The sequence below is a fragment of the Pseudonaja textilis genome, chromosome 1 (genome assembly GCF_049901715.1).
Source record: "Pseudonaja textilis isolate UNSWEBS1 chromosome 1, rPseTex1.2, whole genome shotgun sequence".
Taxonomy (NCBI): domain Eukaryota; kingdom Metazoa; phylum Chordata; class Lepidosauria; order Squamata; family Elapidae; genus Pseudonaja; species Pseudonaja textilis.
The window spans coordinates 30,097,153-30,116,961 of NC_141990.1; the positions used below are offsets into that span (position 1 = coordinate 30,097,153).

General features: G+C 37.9%; 1 long non-coding RNA gene across 1 annotated transcript in view; it reads right to left on the bottom strand.

The window, feature by feature from the left end:
* Positions 1–7,094: 7,094 nt before the first annotated feature.
* The window catches only part of LOC148127554 (uncharacterized), a 33,105-nt gene continuing 20,390 nt past the window's right edge, over positions 7,095–19,809 (bottom strand). The window contains exon 2 of the long non-coding RNA XR_015742985.1: positions 7,095–7,303. This is a non-coding gene — a long non-coding RNA (uncharacterized LOC148127554). The remainder of the gene's footprint in view (positions 7,304–19,809) is intronic.

A 19,809-nucleotide genomic window follows, 5' to 3' on the forward strand; every position in this document is an offset into this window, starting at 1 on the left:
CTTGGGTCAAATTATTTTATATGTGCTTTTAAAAGTGTGCCTTTTACTCCGTTAGTTATATTTAAATAGGGAAGTGGGATCTTAATTAGAAGCATGGCAGTCAGACGCCCATTTAAAAATCCTGCAATTTATTCCTCCAGCAGTTATCTCTTTGGGAACAAATAGCAATGGAAATTTTCAGAAAGAAACCAGCGATTACAGTCCACTCTTCCAATCTCGTTTGGAATTCAGAGCCACTGCTTTTTCTTCAAAATAAATCTGTCACTGCAGAGAACCACATTTAACATGACTGCCTTCTTTGCTCCTTCCTGGGGAACTATAGGGGAGGGGGAGGCACTGGCTAGACACTTGTCTTGCCCCACTGCCCAGGACAGCGAGCTAGATTCTGAAACAGCCAGGCTGAGTCAAAATGGTGCAATTAAGCTAAGCCAGAGCCAAAGCTAGACAATCAGTCTTGGTCTGTAGCTCCTGATCACTCTCATGAAAACCCAGAGAAGATGTGTAACAAAAGGACAGCCAGAAAAAATGCTTAAGCACACCTAGAGCTGCATCTAAACACGAAGGAAAAAGGAGACTAAACAAGCGCAAGGTTTTTCTGTTTTCTCCCTGAGCCCAGTAATCCCTCTGATTACATCTAACACCTGCCAAAACCCATATGGTATGCCCACCCATCTCACAGTGTGATAATGCCACATGGCAAAATCTACCTATTAATATTAATTGTCAGCCAGAAAGTCTTTCTGAACTGCTATAGTTTGAGATTGCCTCCAGAAAGCAGGGAATGGTTTAGCAGGGATTTTAGAGTAATTCTCATTCTTTCAGCCCGAGTCTCACATATGTGGAATGTTAAACAACATCCGTCTCATTCCCATCACCTTCAGTTTCTTGCAGTTCTATCATTAAATAACCCTATATTTGGTGGCTTCCACCTGCTGATTAAAGACTTTACCTTCCCATTTTCAGAAGCACCTGAGAGTTGGTAGTGGACAATATGTTCCCTAGTTAGTTGGTCAGCTTGGCACTGCCCTGGCATATAGGATGTGCTCCTTGTGCAAACCATAGTAAGAAATGACTTAGAAATTGTTGACATGCATCCCACAAATTCATACCTACAAATACATGCCCCCGTTTTAAATTTAAACTGGAAAAAACCAAGCTGCAAACTTCTACTACAAGTAATTCTTATGATCACAATTGGGACCAAAATTTCCATTGCTAAGCAAGGAGGCTGTTAGGTCAGATTTTATGATCTTTTTTTGCCAAACTGTGAAGAAAATCTTTGCAGTTGTTAAGTGAATCATACAGTTGTTAAGCGAATCCAGCTTCACTTACTGACTTTCCTTGTCAGAAGCCAACTGGGAAAGTTGCAAATAACAATCAAATGACCCTTGAATGATATAAGAGTTGTTAGTATGTGCCTGTTGCCAAACCCCTCAATTTTGATCACGTAACTGTGGGGAGGCTGTGATGGTCGTAAGTGTGAGGACTGATTGTACATCACTTTTTAAAGTGCCATTGTAACTTCATATAGTTGCTAAATGAATGATTGTAAGTCAAGTACTATCTGTAGTACATTTAGAGCAGGGCTGTCAAACTCATGTCATCACAGTGGCGTCACGTGACATATCGGGACTTTTTTCCCCTTTGCTAAACCAGGCATGGGTGTGACCAGTGTGTGACACATCCAGCCCATGGACCGTGAGTTTGACAGCCCTGATTTAGAGAATTTATTTGGAGTTCAGTAAAACAGTCCACACTCTGTAGGAAGAAGTTCCTGGATTCATTCCCCAGAAAAGGCTGTTTCCCTTTTTTCTTGTTCCTGAAATATTTTAAGGTTAGAAAGAATAGAATCACACATATTTGGCACAGATAACATTGCTAAAATTATTTATTCTTGAGAATCCTAACTGTATCTCTTCAAATACATTTCCGCAACAGGTTTTTGGGGGGTTGTTTCCCATCCATGGCCTTTCACATCTATTTTCCTGGCATAGTGATACAGAAATTTTCATAATTAGTGTAGAGCAAAGGAAGGTAATTAGGTTCCTATAAGGTCCTTCAGATTCCAACTCCCATTATTTTCACTTTTGAAGATTAAGAACTGTAGCTCCCATATCTAACTATCTAGAGGAAACCAGATTGCCAACTTTTGCTTAGGCTACCTGAGATCCAAGTTGTCTCATTTGAAAGAGTGCCTTATGATTGGAGACAGCACAGAATGCTGACTTTTTCTATGAACTGTCCACATCTGTGCTATAAGCTACTTTATAATTTTCTCCCCCGATATATTACTATCTACTCTGAAATGCTGTGTCTTTGCTCTTATCCTAATTTTTTTAAAATATCAGCTAATAAAAACATTATCAAATGTCGCAAATGAAGGTAAATTTACACATCCCAGGATAATGTTGCAGGATCCAATCTGATCACATGACCCCAGGATGCTGCAACAGTTGTAATATGTCCCTGGTACCAGACCCGTAGAACAGTCCAGTCCATATTCTGGAGAGGCAGATTTTTCCTGATGATGGGCTCCAGTACAAGCTCAGATGCTTGGACAGAATGAACCTTTGGTCCCAGTGACCAACTCAGATTAGATCCTGCATTACTAAATCTCTTTTTCTATGGGATAGAAGCAAAAGATTGAAAGATTATTTCAATAAGAAAAGAGCCACATTGGTCTAGTGGATAAGGGACAGAGGTGGTATTCAGTAGGTTCTGACCAGTTCTGGAGAACTGGTAACGGAAATTTTGAGTAGTTTGGAGAACTGGCAAATAGCACCTCTGATTGACCGCACCCCATCTATTCTCTACCTCCTGAGTCCCAGCTGATCGGCTGGGTCTCCTTTTGTTGCCCTGCCCAGGAGAACGGAGCTGGAAAGCAGGTTAGTGGGATGGGGAGGGAATGGGGATTTTTACAGTATCCTTCCTCTGCCATGCCCACTAAGCCACGCCCACAGAACAGGTAGTAAACAAATTTGAATCCCACCACTGATAAGGGACCAGGCTAGAAACAGGAAACTGTGAGTTCTTGTCCTGGCTTAGATGTGAAAGTTTGCGGCCAGTCACATACTCTTGGCCCAAGCCACCTTGTAAAGTTGCTGTGGAGAAAATAGGTGGAGGAAGGAATATTAGGTATGTACAAAACAATAAAAGCAGGATATAAATTAATAAAATAAAAATAAAAAAATGTATGAGATAATCCCAGTGAAATTTAATTTGGAAGATATCTTCACAAATCAGATATTAAGAAAGAAGATTAATTTGGCACATTTTTCCTACATTGTGCTTACATAAAAAACAGATTTCCTATCTCTTGTGAGAGACATCTGTTGGTCGTCAGTGACTTTTGCATTTAATAACAGCCTCCAGGTATTTGTGCAAGATTTGTTCATACTCAACCAGCAGTAGATTCAATTATATGGAGTCAGTTATATATACAAAAAAAAAAAAAGATTTCCTTGGGTGATTTCGAAAATTTGATTAAGGTTGGATCTGGTTAGACATGGGATGGGAGACCACTAGAAAATTCCTGTGGGGTACTCTAGACTGGAAGTAAAAAAAAATGATAAAAACATTTCAAACTCAACTTGAAGATGCTAATATCTTTAAATAATATTTGTAATCTAGATTTTTGCTTTCCACAGAGTATATTTATATGTGGATATGGGGTGATTTGGCAGGATGGAGATTAAAAGAGAATAAATAGCTTGTAAAATAAATTCTTTTACAAGTTGCCTTTAAAATCTTTAAGATAAACAATTTAATTCTGAGAAACACAATGTGATCTCATAAATTCACCAAATGTAGCTTCATCACGGAACATTCTAAAACATGCTGGTAGAGCTCCCTGAGGATGGGGTCCAGCATGAGCCTAAAAGCTTGGAAAACTAAACCTTTCGTCCCGGTGATTGACCCAGATTGGATCCTGCAACACTATCCCGTGACATGTATATTTGCCTTCATTAGTGAGTTCTAAAACAAACCATGGTGCTAACAACTCTTAAACATACTGTCTTGTTTCTCTTGGAAAACTTTCAAATCAGAAGAAAATATATTTCTGGCTTCAAAATCTGCTTTTTTCAATGCCCCCACCCCCATTCCAATTAAGAAATCAAGATGTTGATTCTTGCTCTCCAAAATTTCCTCAAACCAATTGCTTTCCCTTTTCTCCCTTTGCTTCTATTCTACTGTATCAGTTTGATCAAAATAGCCGTTTCTCTGCATCTGTGTTTGGCTGCTTTTGAGCATTCTTTGTACACAATATGAAAGGGAGGGATAGATAAATGCTAGACTAAATAACTCCAGCTGAAAAACAGTAAGTGCTGGACAAAATATGCCCGGGGTTACCAAAAGACCTTTAGAACAGAAAGCTGCGACATGTTAAAGATGCATCATTTGAGAGTTGGTCAGGGAGAAAGGAAGGAGTAAGGGGTGAAGAAAGCTCCAGGGATATAATTTAGCCCTCACAGCAAGGTCAAGCACATTTAATCCTTCTGGTAGGTTGAGGAAAGGCCGGACTGACCCAATCTCTGGCTTTTCCATCTGGCTTTTCCTGAAGCCAGGCAGACTCAGCAGGGGAATTTGTATTTCTGACCAGCTGCAAACAAATTGAAGTCATCTCTTCAGTTTGGGGGCTTTCTCTAGCTGTTTGCTAACTTTCTCCCATAACCTCCGGAAGTTATTGTCCACCCCACCCCCCATTTCCCAGAACTCCACAGTATCAAAGTCAGAATCATAAAAGTGCTGTGGTTTTTGAACGTTGCAATTTTACAATCTTGCTGTTAAACCACCAGCCCGTTCTTAAAACCAGGCTGCCTGTTAAGCTGTTAAGTACGTCATTGGCACCCCCTATCACCCCTTGCCACATTTTCCAGTTGTCTCCCCAGTTCTAATATTCAGTTATAAATTCTTCAGAGCAGGAACATCTCCTCTGAGTCTGCCTAAGATACTTGCTGCTTTGGAGGAGGTAAGTTGTTTTGACACCTACAGGGAACCACTTCACGGGTAGGTTTGCATAGCACGCTGTAGTATTTTTCAACCTGAGCAACTTTAAGTTGGGTGGACTTCAACTCCCAGAATTCCCCAGCCAATGGACCATTAACTTGAGAATTTTAAGGAGAACAGTATATTAGAAGATAGCAATTCTGTTTAGTTATTCTACTAATTAATTTTTTTGTCCATTTTCTTCTCCAGTACCAAAAATTCAACCACAAATTAAACAAGCACTTTCTTCCCTTTTTGTCAGCTGAAATCTGCTGCCAGATGTAGCTGTCTCATTTTAAGGTATCTTGTCTTCTGTAAAGTACCATGCACGAAAGATACGCCACAATGCTGTCACATGCATCATGATTTCACTCCCAAAAAATGTGAATTACGTACATCATTTGCATGGTGATATCATGATGTACTTGACATCCCTCTCTCTCCCTGCATGCATGTCTAGTAACTCCTAATACAATATACTAACAGAATTATTTGAGTACCAAGTTCACGCGCTATTTAGAAAAAACAGCTTTCAGGGAAATCATTTCTACTATTCTTCCACTCCAATCAGTCTATGCAAAGAGGTGACTGTTTCATTCTCTCCTTCCAGCCCTTCTTTTCTCTTTCTGTGAAAGAGAACCTTAAAGATATCTAAATTGAGAATTTTTGGCATGACTTTGTGAACATAACACAGGAGATGGTCATTCAAACCCCAGTAGGATGTTTCAGGAGCAAAAGATAAAACCCAGAATAGAGGAGAAACTGCATCTTTTCTTTCTTAACATTCTTTTGTTAGTTTTGCTATACACTGATTTGACATTTCTATGATAGCATACAAGGATCGGTGAGATTACCTTTTGGAATAGGATTTGGGGTTTCAGAATAGATGCAGCATATACTCCAGAGAAGAAGTTCGGTCTCTTGTTTAGCTGCTATTAACTAGCTCATCTTTAATACACTTGAGAACAGTATCATTTTATGGTATTACCATTTAAAAAATATATTGTGTTTTATTGTTTATATTGTATTTTAAACAGCCTTAAGTTTTAGAGGGGACATCACAGAAATGAGTGCACAGCTAGGCTGATTTTCCCTTATGTATTGCTGAGATATATACCATCATGTATCTCAGCAATACATAAGGGAAGATCAGCCTAGCTGTGAGGGAGTTGATGTAGTACATTCCACCTGATATTTATTTATTGTTTATATTCAGCCTTTATTATTTTTACAAATAACTCAGAGTGGAAAACATATCCAACACACTTTCCTCCTTATTTTCCTCACAACAAAACCCTGCGAGGTGGCTTGGGCTGAGAGAAAGCAACTGGCATAAGATCACCCAGCTGGCTTTCATAGACAAGACAGGACGTGAACTCACTTATCTCTTGCTTTTTACCTCAGTGCCCTAATCAGTAGACCAAACTGGCTACCAGGGATTATCTACATAATCAACAAATCAGAAACTGATCTAGCAGCTGAGCTTATCTGCTGGACAACCATACCAGATGTAGTATGTTTAAAGTGTGAAAAGAGATTGTGTCTGGGATGGAGACCAGGAAAGAAGGGTTCTGTCCTATTGAAGAATTCCAACATAGGTTCAGCTTAAATGTGTGCTAGGATGGTGAGGCAATTTTTTGATGGACTGAATCACATTTAACTTTTTTGGGGAAGAAGAGAGCAAGATGAAGGTACAATGTGAGTGAAGCCATATCATATACAAGAGCAGAGCATTTGGGTTCAGAATTTTTTTTCTTTTTAACAAAACTATTATCCGTATTTTAGAGCTTATACTAAAGTTCCTTTTATGTATTTTTATTATAAATTTTTACATAGACAAGGGATAAATAAGAAAAAATATATAGAATAGGGAAGGGGAAAGAAAGATAAAGAAATAAGTACAGAAAACAATACAAATAGAAAAAAGTATTTAAAAAAGCAATGTAGCAATAAAAAAGCAAAGATCTTTATAGTAGTTGCAAATTATAGTTCCTCCTTTTAGGTTACACAAAGACAGCATAATTCCCTACTTCCCATATTCAATCCTTTTTAATCAGCAGATCCAGAAATCACTAAATCATTTTTATCCAATTTCAACAAAAAGTAAATAAAGGTTTCCAATCTTTTATGAAACATAGTTTTCATATGTCACATTTAAAAAGCAAATTGTATTGGGCATTTTCAGACATTATTCAGCAGTATAGATTCAGCAATGAAATACAGGCTAATTAGGATTAGTTGATGGGGCCATGTCTTAATGGTATTCGTTGTTGTTTCTTGGTCTGTCTTCCAAGTGTAGTTCAAGATGATGATTCTTCTGTTGAATATAGATATTCCAACTTAAGTCAATATTCTCTTTGTAGAGTTTTCTCTTACCACCAAAGCTTAAAGAGAAGAATGATGGCAACTAAGTTCAGCCTCAGCTGTGCCATGGAACATTTGTTTACTTCATATTCTGGGACCCTTTCAAGTCAACAAACATTCTTCCAAATGTTCAATCTATTTGTACATCAAGTTTTTTTCTTCTACTGTTGCTTGAAGTTGTGTATATGTCAATTATTCCTGCCTTAGAATTGCTTTAAATGTCATGCAATGGGTGGCAGCACTTAGCCTAACCTTGGTTGATCCCAAGGATAGACCAGCATAACTGTTGCGTGGGGATGTCAGAAAAAGGCAATACTAAATCATACATGTATTATTGCCAATAATATACTTCCGTCAAAAATTGATTTCAGCTTAGGAGCACTCTAACTTATATACAATAAAAAGTTAGCATTGAAAGGGAAGTTAGAATCACATAGCTTTACTTAGCATTGTATCTCTAATGCAAAATGCAATTAATTCTTCCCTGATACATGGCTAAGCTTCACTATCCATTAATAAAGAACCAACTTGGCAAGCTGTGCCAAAAAACATCACTTTATACATTGTTGGATTCTAATATTTCCTACAATATTCTTGAAGGCCCTCCCAAATGCCTTTCTTCTGGGGCATTGAAAAACATTCTTATTAGTGCCCATAGAGAAACTATTACATGTATGAGAGAAGATTGGCAGTCCAGATATGGCATGGGAAAGCAACATGACAACTCAAAGTAACTTTACTTAGAAATAATACCTAATCTCAATTCTTAATTGGTGTACTAGTGTGTCACAGCAGCTTGCAAAAACATTAGTTGGTGCTAGATTGTGGGGTTTGTAGTATCTTCCCATAAAATAAAATGTATGAGTTGACCCCTTAAGAATGCAGTGTATTTTGTAAAACTGTAATGAACAGAAACCCATGTTGCAGTTTGCTGACAGGGGCTTTTCCACCAATTTGTTCCCCCTAAAATGAGAACAAATGATAAAACTAAATCTTGCTGAGCATTTTATCCCATCGTCTAAGAACTCTCTCTTGCTTGCTTGCAAAGTAAAGCAGAGATTCTTTAAAAATAATTGTCAGGACAGGATAAATATGCAGGATGATGGCATGTGAGTGAGTAATTCTTGTCTCATGCAAATTACTGACAATCTCTCCTTCTATTTGTAGTAAGAACCTGCTTTATTAGAAACTGAACAAAGAGGTTAAGAAAAGCAGGCCTAGAATTTCCCCAATCTCTTTCTGCGCACCAAAATATTTATCTTATTGATAAAGGCCTCTGCGGGGGATTTATTAATTATTTATTTACTTCACAAAATGCATTCGCTTTCTTTTACCCCGAAGGAGGAAATTCTACATTGAGTCAATGCTGTTTTGTTTCTATTCTGCATGAAGAGAGGGCACATTATCATTTCATAGTGACAGAGGGGCACATTATTCTTCAGGCTCCTTCAGAAACCTTATATCCTGGCCCCCAAATGTCCAGTTTTCCAATGTTTATTACATTTTAAATATAAACACACTCATATATTAAAAAAAAACCATACAGCTAGTATTTAAACCTACTAATCAATATGAAATAACTAGAATAGCAAATGTTTGCATCAATTAATTGGCTAGATTTATCAACTGAAATCTCTCCTAATCAGGCATGTGTTAAATAAACATTTAAACAGGTTTAAAAAAATAAAACAAGTATAAAATTATTTGGTACCATTGTAGCAGAAACATATTTCATGCAAGGAAATGCCTTTACTGTGATGTCTAAATCTTTGTAGGCATCACCTGTAGCCAATAAAAATGTTTTCCTCTTCTTCAAACTATCTAAATGAAAACTCATGCAGACTAACACTTTAGTCTGTCACCCATAAAACAAAATCATTTCCAGAATTCTTCATTCATATGATTAACATAAAAGGGTAAATGCAGACATTGGTTTGACTATTTTTATTGTTTATATGTAAGAACAATAGACAAATTTGTTGGGCTTCCTTTCCTACAAATATAGGAAATTTCCTTGGCTCAAATATTTTTCTAGCCTATGAATGGACAATTAAAGCATTAAATCATTTTCCTGTGGGGTGGGATGGTTACGTATTTTACTGGCTTAAAATACTTTGGTGAGAGCTTAATATTTAATTATTAATGGTTCATTAAAAGAAAATGGTCTATTTATTTATTATGCCACCCTGTAAAGTGTCCTCCATAGTATTTAACCAATTTCATTAGAGCTATAAGATATGTTTTATGTTTTGTTTTATGTGTGCTAAATTTCCCATGGAAAGGTTTAAGGCACTGAACAGTATAGTTTTTAAACCCTCCTCCCCAAATGCTGAAAATGTTGGGTGCACCTACCTTGGTGAAATCATGATATCCCCCTGGGGCCACATAATGTGGTCTCAGAAAATCAAAAAAATTAGCTGCCCAACCCTAGCAAAAAAAGGAAAGAGAAAAGGAATGGGCGTAGGTCTCATCCACTGCTAGCATCTATCCCGCAAACAAATGTGGCCATGGAATGAAATACAAAAGCCTCCTCCAACTTATTCAACATTGCCTTCCTCAGTTATATCTAAGCATAGTTCTGAGTGCTCCACCAACAGTATGCAGCCCTAGTGGTGGGATTCAAATTTTTCTCTACCAGTTCTGTGGGCGTGGCTTGGTGGACATGGCATGGCTTGGTGGGTATGGCAGGGGAAGGATACTATAAAATCTCTATCTTGGGGAAGGTTATCACCAGTTCTCCGCACTACTCAAAATTTCCGCTACCGGTTCTCCAGAACTGGTCAGAACCTTCTGAATACTACCTCTGCAAAGAGGTGTTTTACAGGGAAATTACTAAATACACAGGAGTAATTGTCTGTACCATTCATTTGGAGGATATACTGTGAAGCTAGTGAAGTGCTAAAAACAATATTAAGTTGAATTGACTTTAAAAATCAAATGTTAAATGTACTCTGGTATTCAATTCATTTAAGTTTTGTCTGGCTTTGTGTACATTTCACAGCAAAGGCCAGAAAAGCTCAAAAAGATTACTTATTCCATCTTATAGAATCTTTTTTCTTTTGAAATCTTTGCTTAAAATCTTGAATATACTATTTCTGTAAATGGAGCTGTTGCTATAGGTTCTCCACATCAATAGTTTGTGGGTCTTAGCACCAGAAGAATAAATAGCTGGTTTTGATTTCAATAGTTGAGGAAGGCCCATCAAGGCTAGAATAAGTTGCACTTGATTGATTACCCATTTTTCTCCCTTACCATAAGTCCAAGAAAGAGACTAATCTAATTTTTTGAGCTTCAGTCATTCAATATTTTACTTATGGAGAAAGATGCAAAAGATTTCTTTTGCAAGAAATCTGTAGAAAATTGGGGAAGTAAAAAACAACACAAGAGATAAATGTGAGCAAATTCAGTTATGTGTATTTGAAGGATAAATAATTTGTGTGGAAGCCAAATACTGCAGATAACTGCTAAACCTGGAGAAATTTTAAAGGAATAAATATTTGTTAGACTTTAAAACAAAAAAACAGAAGTGAATTTATTTGTGAGATTTATGCTCCACCAGAAACTCAAAGCAATATATATACAAAACACTTTCTCCTTCCACTTCCATCCACGTCCCATTCAAAAACCTTGTGCTTATAATTCAGAGATCTGCACTCAAACTTCTCCCATGGACTTCTACAGTTTAGGGTGAATTTAAACTTTGGTCAACTACTACTATATGTGTAGGGGAGATGAAGACGATAATGATATGTCTGAAGAGAAAATGTAGAAGTCTGCCACCACAGCATTATCAAGACCTATGGGCCTCTTTTGCCCCCTCGGGGAAAGCCTTAATTAACGATATCCGACACCTCACCTTTGAAGGCAAAGGTATCTAAGGGCCCCAGGCCCTCCAGCTGGATCTCCATCTGGAAGCCAGTCTAGTTGGATATTATGAAAAGGCCTAAGGTTCAGGACGGCTGCTCTAGCGTGTATATCTTCTCTCCTGACATCTTCTTAGTAGCCAAAGAAAAAGATTCTCATCTTGTTCTCAAATTACCACTGATGGTAATAGGTTCATTCAGATGGCAGAAGTGTTAAATGTTAAAAAGACATTCTCCCATATGTAAAGATGTATCTTTTTTACATTTTCATAAACTAAGAGATACAGTTCTTAAATTGGAACAAAAAATGAAAAAAAAGCTTAGAGATATACAAAACTTGACATACTTTCATTGTAATATGGCTTGTGTGCCTTCCACAGGCATAGAAAAATTCAGGCAATCTATTGATTAAAGAAGGATTGTTGAATTTTCTCTTCAAGTATAACATTCTTAGTCTCTTTTCCTTTTTCAGGTTCCAAAGCTTTTATTTTTTATTTTTAAAAAGTGCAGAGATCTTTGAATGGGATAATGTTGACAGTCATCTATTCATCACAGTGTAGCATCCATTTCCCCCAATTCAATGAATACTTTGCAAAGAAATAGCATAAAGTGATGAGGCTTACAAGTACACTTAAAATTCTGATATTCTAGAAAAAACACTCAGTATGTATAGGAAATGGGAAATTGGTTTATGGAATGATGCACGTAAGTTAAATTATACATTCCGTTTAAAAAAAACCAATCCTTTCATTAAGTAACACTTTTGCTTAAATTTCCTTAAGACAAGCTGGACTCTTGATTTCATGGACAAATCTATTTTTTCTGAGCAACAAAATAGAATACCATCTTTCAGAAATGTTTTTTTTTTTACTTCTGAATCTAACCTACTACTTTGGTTCTTTCTGGAGGTCTCCTGTCCAAAGATTTTTGAAATCATTCAGCATCAATAAAACTCTTTTTATGATCCTATAATCCTTTAATTCGGGGTAGAGATGGGGTGACTGGATGAAGCAAAGTTTTTACTGGATGTCCTTCCTGATGCCACATGGAGTTTGCAAAGGATATTTTTTTCTTTGTTTCCTAGAGGGAAATATCTGCTACCTACCCCGAACACAGCGTTGGGAAAGGAGAGCGAAGCCAGAGTGGCTTTGCTCTCCTTTTCAAACATCCCGCCACCGCTGTGTTCCACCCCATTGAGCCCCTTGCACCGGAGGCACCTGTCCAAGAAAGTCCAAACAGAGCGGTGTGCGAAGTCAATGGGGTGAGCCTGAGAGAGGAAAGAGAGAGAGAGAGAGAGAGAGAAAGAAAGAGAGAAGGAAGAAGAGAAAGAGAAAGGGGAAAGAAAGAAAAAGGGACAAAGAAAGGGGGGATGGAAGGAAGGGACAGAAGGAAAAAGAAATAAAGAAGGAGGGAGGGAAGGAGGAGAAAGATAATGAGATATCTATTCTAATCCAATCACCTGCTCCAGCAGGGTTAGAAGGGAGCGCATGCGTGTGTGTGTTCTCCTTGTAATTTACCAGTACATTTTGGTTTTGCCTTCTTCAGAATTGGCACTGTAATACATTGGGGAAAAGTAATTTTTTAGGGTGGAGATCTGGTCCAATGGATCCTGTTTAAAGCCTCAAAAAAATGTGAGAGCTTCCTGATAGTCTTGGACATGTTTTGTCCACAAAACCTTTAATTAATAGAAGCCAAAGATGTTTCATTGTGCTGGCAAAGATTCTGGCAAAGATATTTCAATGTGGAAAAGGGCCTCTAAACTAGGCCTCATATCAATCTGATGCATCAGGTCTCTCTCCCTCTCTCCCCCTTCCCTCTCCATGCCCCCCCTTTCTTTATCCCTTTTTCTTTCTTTCCCTTTTCTCTTTTCTTCCTTCTCTCTTTCTCTCCTTTCTTTCTCTCTCTTTCCCTCTCCCAGGCTCACCCCATTGATTTGGTGCACCGCTCCACTTGGACTTGCTTGGGCAGGTCTCTCCAGTGCAGCGGGCTCAATGGGGTGGACCTGCGGGGCTGGCACCTAGAACGTGGCAGTGCCAGCACGTTTGAAAAGTAGAGCAAAGCCAGAGGTTGGTAATTTTTGCTGCAAAGAATCACAAAAGCTTCCGGGTTGTGCACAAGAAGCATGTCAATGCAATTCAGACATGTCAATGCAGTTCAGCAACATAAAATAAAGACATACAAATAAAACAAATCAACAAGAATCGGCAAAGCATCTCTGATTAGATTTATTCACTACTAGAATCTAATCAGAGATGCTTTGCCGATTCTAGTCCAGTGACCTGCTCCAGCAGGGTTGGAAGGGAGTATGTGTATATGTGTGTGCATGGCTGTCAAAACTCCAAAAACAGGTCAAGTAGTTCTGGGGAGGACAGTCATAAATTAGAACACTTGCTAAGCAACCAGCCATTAAGTGAGGACCGCTTGTATGTGGTTTGCCAGTCACCAAACCACGTTCACCCAGTCACGTGACCAGCAAGCCACGCCACCAGTCATGTGACCAGCAAGCCACGCCCACTCAGTCATGTGACCAGCAAGCCATGCCCACCCAATCAAATGACCAGCAAACCACACCCTCAAATTAGGCCATGCCCACAGAAATTTGAATCCCGCCCCTGGGTGGGGGGCATTTAGGATGAGTTTGTAGCACCAAGGGGGCGGTGGACTGAAAAAGTTTGGGAACCACTGGGTATAGATTATCTGGCTGATATTTCTATGCTTTGTCCTGATGCAGATCCATACCAATGCTTTATTTATTGAATCAAACTATATAGCTGATCATCTCACAAACAATTATTCTGGGTGGTGTACAACAGAGCTGAAAACAGTTAATAAATACATTAAAAAGTATAAAAACCCAAACAAAGAATAATATAGATGAAGAGGTGTTAAACATAATTCACTTTGGAGTTCCCCAGGTCTGTTGGCATATCCATGTCTTGTGGTCCTTTGGAAGCTCAACAGTAACAAAGCAGACCTCACCTCAGGCAGGAGAAGATTCCACAGTGCAGAAGCTACAGCAGAATAGGACCATCACCCATAGTCCGTCAAATGTAGCTCCCCAGGTGACAGAACACATAATGTGCCCTCCGTGTTGTATATGGTAAGATAGAGGAAATCCCTCAAATAACTTGGTTCTGTGAAGGGCTTTAAATTTCAACACCTGTACTTTGAATTGGACCCTGGTAACAAACTGGTAATAATGTTGCTTGCAAAACAAAGACATAACGTGTGACAGCTGAATTTTGGACCCAGCTTTTTCCTGGGCAGTTTCAACCTAAGATACTTGGTCAACAAATATACTTTGTCTCCTACTTTAATCCACCTGTTTTTTATAATTTTTTGCAGCTTTGGTCAAAGCTTTTTTGTATCTTCCCACCCTTTCTTTAATGACTTCATCCATTCTGTTAGGGACATGGATGAGGGAGGTTGTCTAGGTAACTATGGCATTGGGACAAAATCAATTCCAGTGTTGATTTGGAATGGAGTCAATCTCGTGCTGCTTTGTACTGTATTATGGTAAGCAACCTCTGCAAAAGGTAATAACTCAGCCCAATTTTCTTGTTGATAATTTATATAGCATCTAATGTATTGTTCAATCATGCCATTAGCCTTCTCCACTTCTCCATTACAAGCAGGATGGAAAGCTGAGGATAACCCTTGAGAGGAACCAATGGATTTCAGAAATGTCCTCCAACATTTTGCGGTAAATTGTACCCCTCTGTCTGATATTACTCTACAAGGTACTCCATGTAGTCTATAGATATGTTTCACGAACAGCTTTGCAAGTTTTTTTGCAGATGGAAGTCCTTTGCAGGCTATAAAAGGGCCTGTTTAGAGAATAAGTCAATTATAGTCCAAATGATCGTATTCCTTTCACTCTTAGGTAATTCAACAATAAAGTCCATTGGGATTTCTTCCCAAGGTTGGGTTGGTTCAGCAACTTGTTGCAGGAGGCCAGGGGTTTTTCCAGTTCTGTGTTTCATTGTGGCACAAACTGAACAACTTTTTACATAGTCCTCAAAATCAGATTTCATTTTTGGCCACCAGAACTGTCTTCTCAGTAAATGTAGGGTTCTTAGGAATCTGAAGTGGCCTCCCAGCCGGGAGTCGTGGCTACATTTTAGTACCAATAGTGTTGGGGTTGTGGGCACATAAAGCTTAGTCCCTTTCCAAGCTAGTCCATCATTCATTGTCAACTTGGTTTGATGGTCCAGGAACCAAGGATTGGTCAATAAGGCCGTTTTCAATTCCGCAGTCAGCTTATCGTCCAGGCATTTGGGGTGCAGTTGGCTTGTGCTCGAGTGGTCACTTGGCCTGCCGATTGAGCAGCTGAAATTAAGGCTTGTACTATTTCCTCTCAGTGGCTGTCAAACTGAAGTTTTCTGGACAGAGTGTTCACCAGTACATTTTTCCTTCCGGGGATATATTTAATGTTGAAATTGAATCACTTGAAATATTGGGCCCAGCGGACTTGTTTGAGCGATAATCTCCTAGGGGGTCTTTAGAGCCCCAATGTATTTATTATTTCTGGATGCCTTACAATGTGTTCTACCAGAAACACACATAATTACTTGAGCTGCTGCTTTATTCCACCAACTGAAATTTCTGAATACTCTTCAAGGGCAGCCCCACGTAATATTCATAGTAGTAATAAAACCGGAAAGGTGACCAGGTGTGAGTTATTTGCTGAAGGCAATATTAAATCCCATACATTTTGTGTGGCTTACAAGAGGTATCTATGGGGGGTGGGTGGGAGTTATGCTGTGATCTAGAAAATGAAATTCTTAATTTGGGCGGGAAGAAGATAATTAAAATGCAATATGATAGAAAATTATAAAGTCATACATGATAGAAAATCTTCTTCTCTCACACTACTTTTATTGAATTTATTTCTCTTAGTATATTTGATAATGTCTGCAACAATTTCTTGGGATAGTTAAAATAATAAAATTAAAAGAAACAATTTTGTATAGAACAGATCAGGGTAGCATGAGTATAAAACTCAAAGAGGAAAGTTAAAATTATATTAATAAATTTTTCAAATCATTTGACAAAGTTATTTTGACTGAAAAAAACCCCACGACCAGGACACAATAGTAGAAAATATAATCCATGATCATCTAACGCAACAATCAAGAGATCCTCTACATAAAAAATGAGTCACTATGGTAATTAGCCACTCTGTCAGCCTTGGAAGTTAGTTGACTACTTACGATATTAGACAAATTAACTCACGTGAATTAATGATGACTACATCATTACATTACCAGATACCAAAAAAACCAGCATCATGGAATGTCTGATCTTATAGGAAGAACCTGAGACTTTCCTGCCTTGCCTGGGCAATCAATAGAAGAAGAGGACAAAGGGAGGAATCACTGACTACTGTTACAAACAGCAAATTGGATTAGTTGCAGAAACATTCTGACGTTCTTTCAATAGCAACAGTACTAAAAGAACACTAAAAATTAGAGTATAACCAAAATAACATTTCTAATCCATTTTGCTGCTTTCTGATTTCAGATTCCCTGGTTATGTGAATGAGCCAGAAGATCCCAAACATAATGGGAATTTTTTCCCATTACTCCAAATATACTACTATTCACTTCACTATACATTTGCTTTAAATTAGATAATCAGACACTCTGATTCATCCAGACACTTGGCAAGAAGAATCATCATGTGGGAGGAGACCTATGAATTTAGATTTGCAATGGTCTATTAGTTCATGAAGCCTAAGATTATAATTACATCAGTGCAGGAAACACTAGTACATGTGTAGGAAGAAATTTATTGAAGAATTGGTGTTGGACAATCTATATACCGAGTTGAAATTTCTACAAACCTTACTTAAAACTTGTCTTAAGATGATAACTTTTATTTGCTCTGAGAGATACTGCCATCTTCTGAATTACATAACTCTTTCCTTATCTCTTTTGTATTATTTTTGGGAACTCAGCAATATCCAAGATGGAATTCTACAACACTGCTACTCTAAACAGGGTTATTCCCTATAACATTTGTTTCTTGCTGAAAATTCCAGGTATTCTTGCTTTTTTCTGAATTATTTTTAAGTTTGGGAGCCCCTAGTTACATAGCATAGCTAGTTTAGAAGATAGCACTGGAGCAGCTGGATGGCATGACCAAAGGGTAGTTTTTTTTGTATGAAACAAATATTTTTTGGATTTTAAAAAGTGTTTAAATGTGCTATAGCATTTTCAGGAAGCAGAGAAAGTCAACAGTTCTATTTAAGGCAGCGTTGTCTTAGGCTGAAAATGGTGATTTATGCTAGGAGGAAAGAAACTAACACATCCGCCTCAGCAATTTTCTAAAAAAAAAAAAAATCTGTTAAGTTACACCAGTATAAAAAGAGAGAGAGAGAAAAGAAAGAAAAGCTTTATGATTAATTGACACTCTTTTTCTGGCAAGTGTAGCAAGATTTCCAAACTAACCTTATGCTGCACATATCCTTGTTTTGTACCAGAAAGTTTCACAAATATTCGATCTTCATACCAAAAAGCTATTGTAACATTCAAGGGTGTATGAATGTATGCGTGCGCACATGTACGTTCAAACACACAGGGGTGCACATTTGTAATAGAATTATTCACCCCTTTAAAAAAATAAAACAAAATCCTAGCTATAAATCTAAATCATAGTAAATTCCTCTAGACCAAGAAAAATGCTTCTATCAGGTACCTTTGCAAAAATTCTACAGTTATGCCTAATGCTTTTCCAGCTCTTACTAGACCAATATTTCTTAACCTCAAGGACTTCTAAGATATTTGGACTTCAGCTCCCAGAATTCCCCAGCCAGAAATACTATTCTAGATGTTGATTGCTGACCTGAATGTATAAAGAAAGAGCAAGCAGTTTGGAGGGATGGAAGGGCCATTTCCCAAAGGACTGCCATGGTTGGGGAGGCCACATTGTTCCCCCACACCCTTAAAAAGTTCATCAGAAGGCACATTAATTGTTTCACATCACTCCATGCAGCCTCCCACCAGGTGCTTCCTGTGGCTTCTTGTGACTTTGTATTTTAGGCAGCAGATAGCCACATTTTGAAGGCACTAAATTGCAGCCAATCAGCCTTCTAATCTTCCTAGAATATCTATGTACAACTTGGAGATATTCTTGCAAAAAAAAAAAAAGATGCTGAAAGGTGGTGTTTTGTTTTGCAGTATAAAAAAACACATCAGTTACAGGGAGTCTATAGGCATTCCAAAGGTTACGTAGGTGTATTAGTCCTTGTGGGTGCTTATCCACTTATCCATGATGTTTATCCACAATATAAAATGTTTTGCAGTTCCCCCTGTAAAGTCAGTATATCTGGAAGTTCAGCCTGGAGTTTTCTCCAGCAGAGTTTTTCTTAAACTTTTTTCATTTAGGATTTCTTCTCATTTTTAAAAATTATGTGAGATCCCAAAATAATTTGTGTTCATATAGGTTATATTCAGAGCTGGTATTCAGCAGGTTCTGACCAGTTCTGGAAAATCGTTAGCGGAAATTTTGAGTAGTTCGGAGAACCGGCAAATACTACCTCTGACTGGAGATTTTACAGTATTTTTCCTCTGCCATGACTACCAAGCCACGCCCACAGAACTGGTAGTAAAAAAAATCTATCATATTTAAAATTAAAACGGATGCATTTGCTGCTGCTATTGCTTCTCAATAGTTTTTGATGGATTTTTAATATTGTATAATTTTTGAACACAAACTTGCAAATACTACTCATTTCACACATCCCTAAAGGATCATGGGGACCTCCAGGGGCCCTAGGACCACATTCTAAGAAACATTCTAAGAAACTATGAAAACGAAGTGCAAGAATGGGAACGTCTACATTCAGGATCAATGAAATGGATTTCACTTCTCTGATTAAGGAAAGACCATTTTCTATCTTTCCAGCTTATGGGCCACAACCAAACAGGCCTTACATTTACGGAAACAAAAGGAGGTAGAATGAAGAAGATGACCATCAACAAATCTGGATCTTCAATTAAGGATAAAGGCAGGTTTTATATAAGACAATATGGCTTGATACATAATAGGAAATGTTTTTTTTTTAAAAAAGCCCCTGGATAATTTATTTAAAAATTCATACCTAGTCTGTATCTCCTACCTTCATTTGACTGAGAAACCCCAGATTTACTTGTAACTTCATATATGGGAAAAAGCCATTGACCACCTTATATGTCCTTTATGATTAAAAAAAAGGCATCTATATTGAGGCTCCCTTGAGACATAAAGTTTAAATGTAATTGCTTAATTGATGAGCAAAACAGCCCACTAGTATTGGCGCAATGCCGGTGTAATTTAGATAGAATCCAGCTGGCATGGTGGAACTGTACGGGACTGTGCTTAACTTGATTAAAGGACAGATGGCTGTTCAGTTAAGCGTTCTTTAATTAGCTCTGTTTCACGTACAATATTTCAGGAATCCTTTTCTCTATCCTGTAAGGTAGGCCAATATTACAGCTTCTTCCACTTCCAGCAGGAAATGTGTACTCTTAGCTACTAAGTTCTTAATATGCAGAACTAACAATACATAGTACAATATTGTATTAATATGGTAGATAGTATATTGTATAAAATG